General features: G+C 31.5%; 1 long non-coding RNA gene across 1 annotated transcript in view; it reads left to right on the top strand.

Annotated features, from left to right (window-relative positions):
* The window catches only part of LOC130164487 (uncharacterized), a 44,661-nt gene that overhangs the window by 26,202 nt on the left and 5,422 nt on the right, over nucleotides 1-13,037 (top strand). The window contains exon 5 of the long non-coding RNA XR_008826617.1: nucleotides 1,612-1,648. This is a non-coding gene — a long non-coding RNA (uncharacterized LOC130164487). The remainder of the gene's footprint in view (nucleotides 1-1,611; nucleotides 1,649-13,037) is intronic.

Below are 13,037 nucleotides of genomic sequence, written 5' to 3'. Positions count from 1 at the left end.
TATTTGACCATGTGTCATAGTTCATCAAAAATGCTGTTCAAATCCTGCAGTGTTAGGAAATCCCTAAAACAATCCCACACTCAGTCCAAGGCCAAACTTTACACCACATTTCATTCAGATTTGTCGAGCAGTTCTTCACAGCCTGACAACCATTTGGACCAAAAGCACGACCTCTCTGATGGAGGTAACAAGCAAATTTATTGTTTATTTCTAAACACTTTTGTGACGATCCTGCTCTAGTAGCAGTTGTGAATGGATGTTATACACAGAGCCACAAATCTAATATATATACAGCTGCTCTGTCCAGGCTCCTGATGTGTTTGGCTTTTCTTAAAAAGACAAAAGACAGCAGAGGAAACGTGAAGATTGTTTTATTGGAGTCTGGATGCTCGTGTGTGCGTTTGAAAGAGAGATCTGCTTCTTCTCACACTTGCCAGACCACATGAATGTGAGACACACCACTGTCAGACGAGTAACCATGAGATAACACACACACACACACTGTACTGTAACACAATCTTGTAATACTCAGAGTGTGTGTGCAGCAGAGAGAAAGACTTTGAAATGATTGGACAAATGTGCTCATTTACACACTTTAATCCTGATAACACACACTGACTGAGAGAGAAGCATGAAAGTGAGAGTAGAGCCTTGAACCTTCTTCTCTCCTCCGCTGCCAAACCTGCTTTTATTTCCCTCTAGTTTTTCACTTTCCTTCTCTTCATCTTTCAAAGCTGATTTTTCTTGCAATTTATATCACATGAAACATGAAGATTTAAAATCAGATATAATTAAATACTGAAAGACAGAAAAAAACATTGTGCAGTTCTACAGAACAGAGGAGGAACAAGTAGTGATGGGTCACAAAAGAAAAAATCCCTTCTCTATTTTTTCCATTTTCCATTGAAAAAGACCAAAGCTAAACTTTATTGATAGACCTTATAATTAAATATTGACCCAAACTGTGTTGTCATCACTATGAAATGAGGAACCAAAATCTGTCACCTCCTAGGAGGTGATAAAGTGACCACTGACTAATCATCGCCTCTGACTCTGCGAGATCTGCAGCAGGGAGGGAGGGAAGGACACGTTCTATTCTAGGAATTCAGCTTAATCAATTTTTCAAACTGTAAAGTTCAGAAAGTTCAGTGAATGCAAAAAAAAAAAATGAATAAAGAGAAAACGGAAAGAGAGAGGGAGGTTTTTGTGAGGGATCCCCAAGCTCTGAGCGCTCCACCGCCCCTCTATAGACTGCTGGGAACACACACACACACACACACACACACACAGTCGGCCGAGGAAACCTGGAGCATGCAGAGAGTTTGTGTTGCTTTGGATTCGCGTCGCTGCCCTCCACTGAACAGGCACTCACACACACACACACAAACACAAAATCCTCGCTAATCACGTCCTTCGCATCAGACGCCCATGCTGTCTGAGAGGTCAAAGGTCACTGTGATGAGAGTCAGGAAGTGTGAGCAGGACAGGGACACAGAGAGAGATGGTGACAAGTGTTTGGGAATATAGTTTAATGATGTTACTTCTTATTCTTCTACTTCTTCTTGTTTTACAGCTGATGTGATGATGTCACCATCTGTCATATCTCTGTAGGTTGTGGGTGCAGGAAGTGACATCACTGATGCTCCAGGTAAGAACTTTACTCAAGTGCAATTTGACTTTTTATGCAATTTTATACCTTCACTTAACAACCTCAACTTTTTATAGATTAGTTAATAGTTTTACATTTACTATATTATATGTTACTGTATAGCCATACTATACAATGCCGTTTTATGCCTAACTATACTACAAGGTTTTTTGACATTCTATTCCTTACTATACTACGACGTTTTTTTTTTCTCCATTTTTTAGGTCTTGCTATATTATGACTTTTCTCATTTATGCCATACTATACTATACTATGATGTTTTTTCATTTTTTAGGTCTTACTATATTATGACTTTTTTCCATACTATACTATGACGTTTTTTTCACTTTTTAGGTCTATGATGTTTTGTGAATTTTTTGCCATAGTATACTATGTCGTTTTTTTCGCTTTTTAGGTCTATGACGTTTTGTGAATTTTTTGCCATACTATACTATGACGTTTTTTTCACTTTTTAGGTCTATGATGTTTTGTGAATTTTTTGCCATAGTATACTATGTCGTTTTTTACACTTTTTAGATCTATGACGTTTTGTGAATTTTTTGCCATAGTATACTATGGCGTTTTTCGCTGTACTATACTATGACGTTTTTTTCACTTTTTAGGTCTATGTCGTGTTTTGACTTTTTTGCCATACTATACTATGACTTTTTTTTCACTTTTTTTGCCATACTATACTATGACGTTTTTTTCACTTTTTTTGCCATACTATACTATGTCGTTTTTTTCACCTTTTAGGTCTATGTCGTTTTTTTCACTTTTTAGCCATACTATGATATGATGTTTTTCACTGTACTATACTGTGACGTTTTTTTCACCTTTTAGGTCTATGTCGTTTTGTGACTTTTTTGCCATACTATACTATGACTTTTTTTTCACTTTTTTGCCATACTATACTAAGTCGTTTTTTTCACTTTTTAGGTGTATGTCGTTTTTTTCACTTTTTAGCCATACTATGATATGATGTTTTTCACTGTACTATACTATGACTTTTTTTTCACTTTTTTGCCATACTATACTATGACGTTTTTTTCACCTTTTAGGTCTATGTCGTTTTGTGACTTTTTTGCCATACTATACCACGGCGTTTTTTGCTGTACTATACTATGACTTTTTTTTCATTTTTTAGGTCTAAGACTTTTTTGACTTTTTTGCCATACTATACTATGTCGTTTTTTTCACTTTTTAGGTCTATGTCGTTTTTTTCACTGTTTTTGCCATACTATACTATGTCGTTTTTTTCACTTTTTAGGTCTATGTCGTTTTTTTCACTGTTTTTGCCATACTATACTATGGCGTTTTTTTTTCACATTTTTTGCCATACTATACTATGTCGTTTTTTTCACTTTTTTGCCATACTATACTATGACATTTTTTGGCATTTTTATGACTTATTATACCATGTTGTTTGATTCCTTGCCATCCTATGACGTTGTTATGACCTTTTATGGCTTAAAATACTACATTGTTTTTTTGCCATTTTTTGCCATACTATACTATGACTTTTTTTTCATTTTTTAGGTCTAAGACTTTTTTGACTTTTTTGCCATACTATACTATGTCGTTTTTTTCACTTTTTAGGTCTATGTTGTTTTTTTAACTTTTTAGGTGTATGTCGTTTTTTTCACTTTTTTGCCATACTATACTATGGCGTTTTTTTCACTTTTTTGCCATACTATACTATGTCGTTTTTTTCACTTTTTTGCCATACTATACTATGTCGTTTTTTTCACTTTTTAGGTCTATGTCGTTTTTTTGACTTTTTTGCCATACTATACTATGTCGTTTTTTTCACTTTTTTTGCCATACTATACTATGACGTTTTTTTCACTTTTTAGGTCTTACTATTTCACAACTTTTTTGTCATACTATACTATGTCGTTTTTTCACTTTTTTGCCATACTATACTATGATATTTTTTTCACTTTTTTTGCCATACTATACTATGTCTTTTTTTTTTACTTTTTTGCCATACTATACTATGTCGCTTTTTTCACTTTTTAGGTCTATGTCGTTTTTTGAGTTTTTTGCCATACTATACTATGACTTTTTTTTCATTTTTTAAGTTTAAGACTTTTTTGACTTTTTTGCCATACTATACTATGTCGTTTTTTTCACTTTTTAGGTCCATGTTGTTTTTTTCACTTTTTAGGTGTATGTCGTTTTTTTCACTTTTTTGCCATACTATACTATGTCGTTTTTTCACTTTTTAGGGCTTACTATTTTACAACTTTTTTGCCATACTATACTATGTCGTTTTTTTCACTTTTTTGCCATACTATACTATGACATTTTTTTCACTTTTTAGCCATACTATGATATGATGTTTTTCACTATACTATACTATGACTTTTTTTTCACTTTTTTGCCATACTATACTATGACGTTTTTTTCACCTTTTAGGTCTTACTATTTTACAACTTTTTTGCCATACTATACTATGTCGTTTTTTTCACTTTTTAGGTCTATGTCGTTTTGTGACTTTTTTGCCATACTATACTATGGCGTTTTTTGCTGTACTATACTATGTCGTTTTTTTCACTTTTTAGGTCTATGTTGTTTTTTTCACTTTTTAGGTGTATGTCGTTTTTTTCACTTTTTTGCCATACTATACTATGGCGTTTTTTTCACTCTTTTGCCATACTATACTATGTCGTTTTTTTCACTTTTTTGCCATACTATACTATGTCGTTTTTTTCACTTTTTAGGTCTATGTCGTTTTTTTCACTGTTTTTGCCATACTATACTATGTCGTTTTTTTCACTTTTTTGCCATACTATACTATGACATTTTTTGGCATTTTTATGACTTATTATACCATGTTGTTTGATTCCTTGCCATCCTATGACGGTGTTATGACCTTTTATGCCTTAATATACTATGTCGTTTTTTTGCCATTTTTTGCCATACTATACTATGACGTTTTTTCGACATTTTTTGCCATACTATACTATGATGTTTTTTTGGTAATTTTATGACTTATTATACTATGTTGTTTGATTCCTTGCCATCCTAGGACGGTGTTATGACCTTTTAAACCTTAATATACTATGTTGTTTTTTCGACATTTTTTGCCATTTTTTGCCATACTATACTATGACGTTTTTTGGCATTTTTATGACTTACTATACTATGATGTTTTTTTGCATTTTTATGAATTATTATACTATGTTGTTTTTTCGACATTTTTTGCCATTTTTTGCCATACTATACTATGACGTTTTTTCGACATTTTTTGCCATACTATACTATGACTTTTTTTTCAACATTTTTTGGCATTTTTATGACTTACTATACTATGACGTTTTTTGTCATTTTTATGACTTATTATACCATGTTGTTTGATTCCTTGCCATCCTATGACGTTGTTATGACCTTTTATGCCTTAAAATACTACACTGTTTTTTCAACATTTTTTGCCATACTATACTATGACGTTTTTTTTGTTAAAGTATATTTTTTGGGCTTTTTATGACTTTAATGGACAGTATAGTGGAGAGTGACAGGAAACGAGGAGGCAGAGAGAGGAGGAATGACATGCAGCGAAGGACCATCCGATGCGGGATTCGAACCGGGGCCGAATGCAGCAAGGATTATAGCCTCTACACATGGGGCGCCTGCTTAGACCACTACGCTACACGACGCCCCATATTATAAGGTTTTTTTGGTATTTACATCACTTAGTATACTATGACGTTTTTTGTCATTTTTATGACTTATTATACCATGTTGTTTGATTCCTTGCCATCCTATGACGTTGTTATGACCTTTTATGCCTTAAAATACTACACTGTTTTTTCGACATTTTTTGCCATTTTTTGCCATACTATACTATGACGTTTTTTGGCATTTTTATGACTTACTGTACTATGATGTTTTTTGGCATTTTTATTACTTATTATACCATGTTGTTTGATTCCTTGCCATCCTAGGACGGTGTTATGACCTTTTAAACCTTAATATACTATGTTGTTTTTTCGACATTTTTTGCCATACCATACTATGACATTTTTTGGCATTTTTATGAATTATTATACCATGTTGTTTGATTCCTTGCCATCCTATGACGGTGTTATGACCTTTTATGCCTTAATATACTATGTCGTTTTTTTGCCATTTTTTGCCATACTATACTATGACGTTTTTTCGACATTTTTTGCCATACTATACTATGATGTTTTTTTGGTAATTTTATGACTTATTATACTATGTTGTTTGATTCCTTGCCATCCTATGACGTTGTTATGACCTTTTAAACCTTAATATACTATGTTGTTTTTTCGACATTTTTTGCCATACTATACTATGACATTTTTTGGCATTTTTATGACTTACTATACTATGACGTTTTTTGTCATTTTTATGACTTATTATACCATGTTGTTTGATTCCTTGCCATCCTATGACGTTGTTATGACCTTTTATGCCTTAATATACTACATTGTTTTTTTGACATTTTTTGCCATACTATACTATGTCGTTTTTTTGGTATTTACATGACTTACTATACTATGACTCATTATACCATGTTGTTTGATTCCTTGCCATCCTATGATGTTGTTATGACCTTTTATGCCTTAATATACTACATTGTTTTTTTGCCATTTTTTGCCATACTATACTATGACGTTTTTTGGACATTTTTTGCCATACTATACTATGATGTTTTTTTGGTAATTTTATGACTTATTATACTATGTTGTTTGATTCCTTGCCATCCTATGATGTTGTTATGACCATTTATGCCTTAATATAATACATTGTTTTTTCGACATTTTTTGCCATACTATACTATGACGTTTTTTGGCATTTTTATGACTTACTATACTGTGATGTTTTTTGGCATTTTTATGACTTATTATACCATGTTGTTTGATTCCTTGCCATCCTATGACATTGTTATGACCATTTATGCCTTAATATACTACATTGTTTTTTCGACATTTTTTGCCATTTTTTGCCATACTATACTATGCCGTTTTTTTGACTTTTTTTGCCATACTATACTATGACGTTTTTTTCACTTTTTTGCCATACTATACTATGTCGCTTTTTGACTTTTTTGCCATACTATACTATGTCGTTTTTTTGACTTTTTTTGCCATACTATACTATGATGTTTTTTTGGTAATTTTATGACTTATTATACTATGTTGTTTGATTCCTTGCCATCCTAGGACGGTGTTATGACCTTTTAAACCTTAATATACTATGTTGTTTTTTCGACATTTTTTGCCATACCATACTATGACATTTTTTGGCATTTTTATGAATTATTATACCATGTTGTTTGATTCCTTGCCATCCTATGACGTTGTTATGACCTTTTATGCCTTAATATACTACATTGTTTTTTTGACATTTTTTGCCATACTATACTATGACGTTTTTTGGCATTTTTATGACTTACTATACTGTGATGTTTTTTGGCATTTTTATGACTTATTATACCATGTTGTTTGATTCCTTGCCATCCTATGACATTGTTATGACCTTTTATGCCTTAAAATACTACAATGTTTTTTTGACATTTTTTGCCATTTTTTGCCGTACTATACTATGACGTTTTTTGGCATTTTTATGACTTACTATACTATGATGTTTTTTGGCATTTTTATGAATTATTATACTATGTTGTTTGATTCCCTGCCATCCTATGACGTTGTTATGACCATTTATGCCTTAATATAATACATTGTTTTTTCGACATTTTTTGCCATACTAGACTATGACGTTTTTTGGCATTTTTATGACTTACTATACTATGATGTTTTTTGGCATTTTTATGAATTATTATACCATGTTGTTTGATTCCTTGCCACCCTATGATGTTGTTATGACCTTTTATGCCTTAATATACTACACAGTTTTTTTGACATTTTTTATCATACTATACTATGACGTTTTTTGGCATTTTTATGAATTATTATACCATGTTGTTTAATTCCTTGCCATCCTATGACGTTGTTATGACCTTTTATGCCTTAATATACTATGTTGTTTTTTTAACATTTTTTTGCCATACTATACTATGACGTTTTTTTTGTTAAAGTATATTTTTTGGGCTTTTTATGACTTTAATGGACAGTATAGTGTAGAGTGACAGGAAACGAGGAGGCAGAGAGAGGAGGAATGACATGCAGCGAAGGACCATCCGATGCGGGATTCGAACCGGGGCCGACTGCAGCAAGGACTATACCCTCTACACATGGGGCGCCTGCTTAGACCACTACACTACACGACGCCCCATACTATAAGGTTTTTTTGGTATTTACATCACTTAGTATACTATGACGTTTTTTGTCATTTTTATGACTTATTATACCATGTTGTTTGATTCCTTGCCATCCTATGACGTTGTTATGACCTTTTATGCCTTAAAATACTACACTGTTTTTTCGAAATTTTTTGCCATTTTTTGCCATACTATACTATGACGTTTTTTGGCATTTTTATGACTTACTGTACTATGATGTTTTTTGGCATTTTTATGACTTGTTATACCATGTTGTTTGATTCCTTGCCATCCTATGACGTTGTTATGACCTTTTATGCCTTAATATACTACATTGTTTTTTTGACATTTTTTGCCATACTATACTATGATGTTTTTTTGGTAATTTTATGACTTATTATACTATGTTGTTTGATTCCTTGCCATCCTATGATGTTGTTATGACCATTTATGCCTTAATATAATACATTGTTTTTTCGACATTTTTTGCCATACTATACTATGACGTTTTTTGGCATTTTTATGACTTACTATACTATGATGTTTTTTGGCATTTTTATGAATTATTATACCATGTTGTTTGATTCCTTGCCATCCTATGATGTTGTTATGACCTTTTATGCCTTAAAATACTACACTGTTTTTTCGACATTTTTTGCCATACTATACTATGACGTTTTTTGGCATTTTTATGACTTACTGTACTATGATGTTTTTTGGCATTTTTATGACTTATTATACCATGTTGTTTGATTCCTTGCCATCCTATGACGTTGTTATGACCTTTTATGCCTTAATATACTACATTGTTTTTTTGACATTTTTTGCCATACTATAATATGACGTTTTTTCGACATTTTTTGCCATACTATACTATGATGTTTTTTTGGTAATTTTATGACTTATTATACTATGTTGTTTGATTCCTTGCCATCCTATGATGTTGTTATGACCTTTTATGCCTTAAAATACTACACTGTTTTTTCGACATTTTTTGCCATTTTTTGCCATACTATACTATGACGTTTTTTGGCATTTTTATGACTTACTGTACTATGATGTTTTTTTGGCATTTTTATTACTTATTATACCATGTTGTTTGATTCCTTGCCATCCTAGGACGGTGTTATGACCTTTTAAACCTTAATATACTATGTTGTTTTTTCGACATTTTTTGCCATACCATACTATGACATTTTTTGGCATTTTTATGAATTATTATACCATGTTGTTTGATTCCTTGCCATCCTATGACGTTGTTATGACCTTTTATGCCTTAATATAATACATTGTTTTTTCAACATTTTTTGCCATAGTATACTATGTTGTTTTTTGGCATTTTTATGACTCATTATACCATGTTGTTTGATTCCTTGCCATCCTATGACGTTGTTATGACCTTTTATGCCTTAATATACTACATTGTTTTTTTGACATTTTTTGCCATACTATACTATGTCGTTTTTTTGGTATTTACATGACTTACTATACTATGACTCATTATACCATGTTGTTTGATTCCTTGCCATCCTATGATGTTGTTATGACCTTTTATGCCTTAATATACTACATTGTTTTTTTGACATTTTTTGCCATACTATACTATGACGTTTTTTCGACATTTTTTGCCATACTATACTATGATTTTTTTTTGGTAATTTTATGACTTATTATACTATGTTGTTTGATTCCTTGCCATCCTATGATGTTGTTATGACCATTTATGCCTTAATATAATACATTGTTTTTTCGACATTTTTTGCCATACTATACTATGACGTTTTTTGGCATTTTTATGAATTATTATACCATGTTGTTTGATTCCTTGCCATCCTATGATGTTGTTATGACCATTTATGCCTTAATATAATACATTGTTTTTTCGACATTTTTTGCCATACTATACTATGACGTTTTTTGGCATTTTTATGAATTATTATACCATGTTGTTTGATTCCTTGCCATCCTATGATGTTGTTATGACCTTTTATGCCTTAATATACTATGTCGTTTTTTTGCCATACTATACTATGACGTTTTTTTTGTTAAAGTATATTTTTTGGGCTTTTTATGACTTTAATGGACAGTATAGTGTAGAGTGACAGGAAACGAGGAGGCAGAGAGAGGAGGAATGACATGCAGCGAAGGACCATCCGATGCGGGATTCGAACCGGGGCCGACTGCAGCAAGGATTATAGCCTCTACACATGGGGCGCCTGCTTAGACCACTACGCTACACGACGCCCCATACTATAAGGTTTTTTTGGTATTTACATCACTTAGTATACCATGACGTTTTTTGTCATTTTTATGACTTATTATACCATGTTGTTTGATTCCTTGCCATCCTATGACGTTTTTATGACCTTTTATGCCTTAAAATACTACACTGTTTTTTCGACATTTTTTGCCATACTATACTATGACGTTTTTTGGCATTTTTATGACTTATTATACCATGTTGTTTGATTCCTTGCCATCCTATGACATTGTTATGACCATTTATGCCTTAATATAATACATTGTTTTTTCGACATTTTTTGCCATTTTTATGACTTACTATACTGTGATGTTTTTTGGCATTTTTATGACTTACTATACTATGATGTTTTTTGGCATTTTTATGAATTATTATACTATGTTGTTTGATTCCCTGCCATCCTATGACGTTGTTATGACCTTTTATGCCTTAAAATACTACACTGTTTTTTCAACATTTTTTGCCATACTATACTATGACGTTTTTTGGCATTTTTATGACTTACTATACTATGATGTTTTTTGGCATTTTTATGAATTATTATACCATGTTGTTTGATTCCTTGCCATCCTATGACGTTGTTATGACCTTTTATGCCTTAATATACTACACTGTTTTTTTGACATTTTTTGCCATACTATACTATGTCGTTTTTTTGGTATTTACATGACTTACTATACTATGACTCATTATACCATGTTGTTTGATTCCTTGCCATCCTATGATGTTGTTATGACCTTTTATGCCTTAATATACTACATTGTTTTTTTGCCATTTTTTGCCATACTATACTATGACGTTTTTTTGACATTTTTTGCCATACTATACTATGATGTTTTTTTGGTAATTTTATGACTTATTATACTATGTTGTTTGATTCCTTGCCATCCTATGATGTTGTTATGACCATTTATGCCTTAATATAATACATTGTTTTTTCGACATTTTTTGCCATACTATACTATGACGTTTTTTGGCATTTTTATGACTTACTATACTATGATGTTTTTTGGCATTTTTATGAATTATTATACCATGTTGTTTGATTCCTTGCCATCCTATGATGTTGTTATGACCTTTTATGCCTTAATATACTATGTCGTTTTTTTGCCATTTTTTGCCATACTATACTATGACGTTTTTTCGACATTTTTTGCCATACTATACTATGATGTTTTTTTGGTAATTTTATGACTTATTATACTATGTTGTTTGATTCCTTGCCATCCTAGGACGGTGTTATGACCTTTTAAACCTTAATATACTATGTTGTTTTTTCGACATTTTTTGCCATACCATACTATGACATTTTTTGGCATTTTTATGAATTATTATACCATGTTGTTTGATTCCTTGCCATCCTATGACGTTGTTATGACCTTTTATGCCTTAATATAATACATTGTTTTTTCGACATTTTTTGCCATTTTTATGACTTACTATACTGTGATGTTTTTTGGCATTTTTATGACTTATTATACCATGTTGTTTGATTCCTTGCCATCCTATGACATTGTTATGACCATTTATGCCTTAATATAATACATTGTTTTTTCGACATTTTTTGCCATACCATACTATGACATTTTTTGGCAATTTTATGAATTATTATACCATGTTGTTTGATTCCTTGCCATCCTATGACGTTGTTATGACCTTTTATGCCTTAATATAATACATTGTTTTTTCGACATTTTTTGCCATTTTTTGCCGTACTATACTATGACGTTTTTTGGCATTTTTATGACTTACTATACTATGATGTTTTTTGGCATTTTTATGAATTATTATACTATGTTGTTTGATTCCCTGCCATCCTATGACGTTGTTATGACCTTTTATGCCTTAAAATACTACACTGTTTTTTCAACATTTTTTGCCATACTATACTATGACGTTTTTTGGCATTTTTATGACTTACTATACTATGATGTTTTTTGGCATTTTTATGAATTATTATACCATGTTGTTTGATTCCTTGCCATCCTATGACGTTGTTATGACCTTTTATGCCTTAATATACTACACTGTTTTTTCGACATTTTTTGCCATACTATACTATGACGTTTTTTGGCATTTTTATGACTTATTATACCATGTTGTTTGATTCCTTGCCATCCTATGACATTGTTATGACCATTTATGCCTTAATATAATACATTGTTTTTTCGACATTTTTTGCCATTTTTATGACTTACTATACTGTGATGTTTTTTGGCATTTTTATGACTTATTATACCATGTTGTTTGATTCCTTGCCATCCTATGACATTGTTATGACCATTTATGCCTTAATATAATACATTGTTTTTTTGACATTTTTTGCCATACTATACTATGACGTTTTTTTGGTATTTACATGACTTACTATACTATGACGTTTTTTGTCATTTTTATGACTTATTATACCATGTTGTTTGATTCCTTGCCATCCTATGACGTTGTTATGACCTTTTATGCCTTAATATACTACATTGTTTTTTTGCCATTTTTTGCCATACTATACTATGACGTTTTTTCGACATTTTTTGCCATAGTATACTATGTCGTTTTTTTCACTTTTTATGCCATACTATACTATGTTGTTTTTTTTACTTTTTTGCCATACTATACTATGTCGTTTTTTTCACTTTTTAGGTCTGTCGTTTTTTGAGTTTTTTGCCATACTATGTCGTTTTTTTCACTTTTATGCCTCACTATTTCACAACTTTTTTTGCGATACTATACTATGGCGTTTTTCGCTGTAATATACTATGACTTTTTTTTCATTTTTTAGGTCTAAGACTTTTTTGACCTTTTTGCCATACTATACTATGTCGTTTTTTTCACTTTTTTTGCCATACTATACTATGACGTTTTTTTACTTTTTTACCATA

The sequence above is a fragment of the Seriola aureovittata genome, chromosome 23 (assembly GCF_021018895.1).
Source record: "Seriola aureovittata isolate HTS-2021-v1 ecotype China chromosome 23, ASM2101889v1, whole genome shotgun sequence".
Lineage (NCBI taxonomy): Eukaryota > Metazoa > Chordata > Actinopteri > Carangiformes > Carangidae > Seriola > Seriola aureovittata.
The sequence above is the reverse complement of the archived record's forward strand: the minus strand, read 5'-3'. Positions and strand labels throughout refer to the sequence as shown.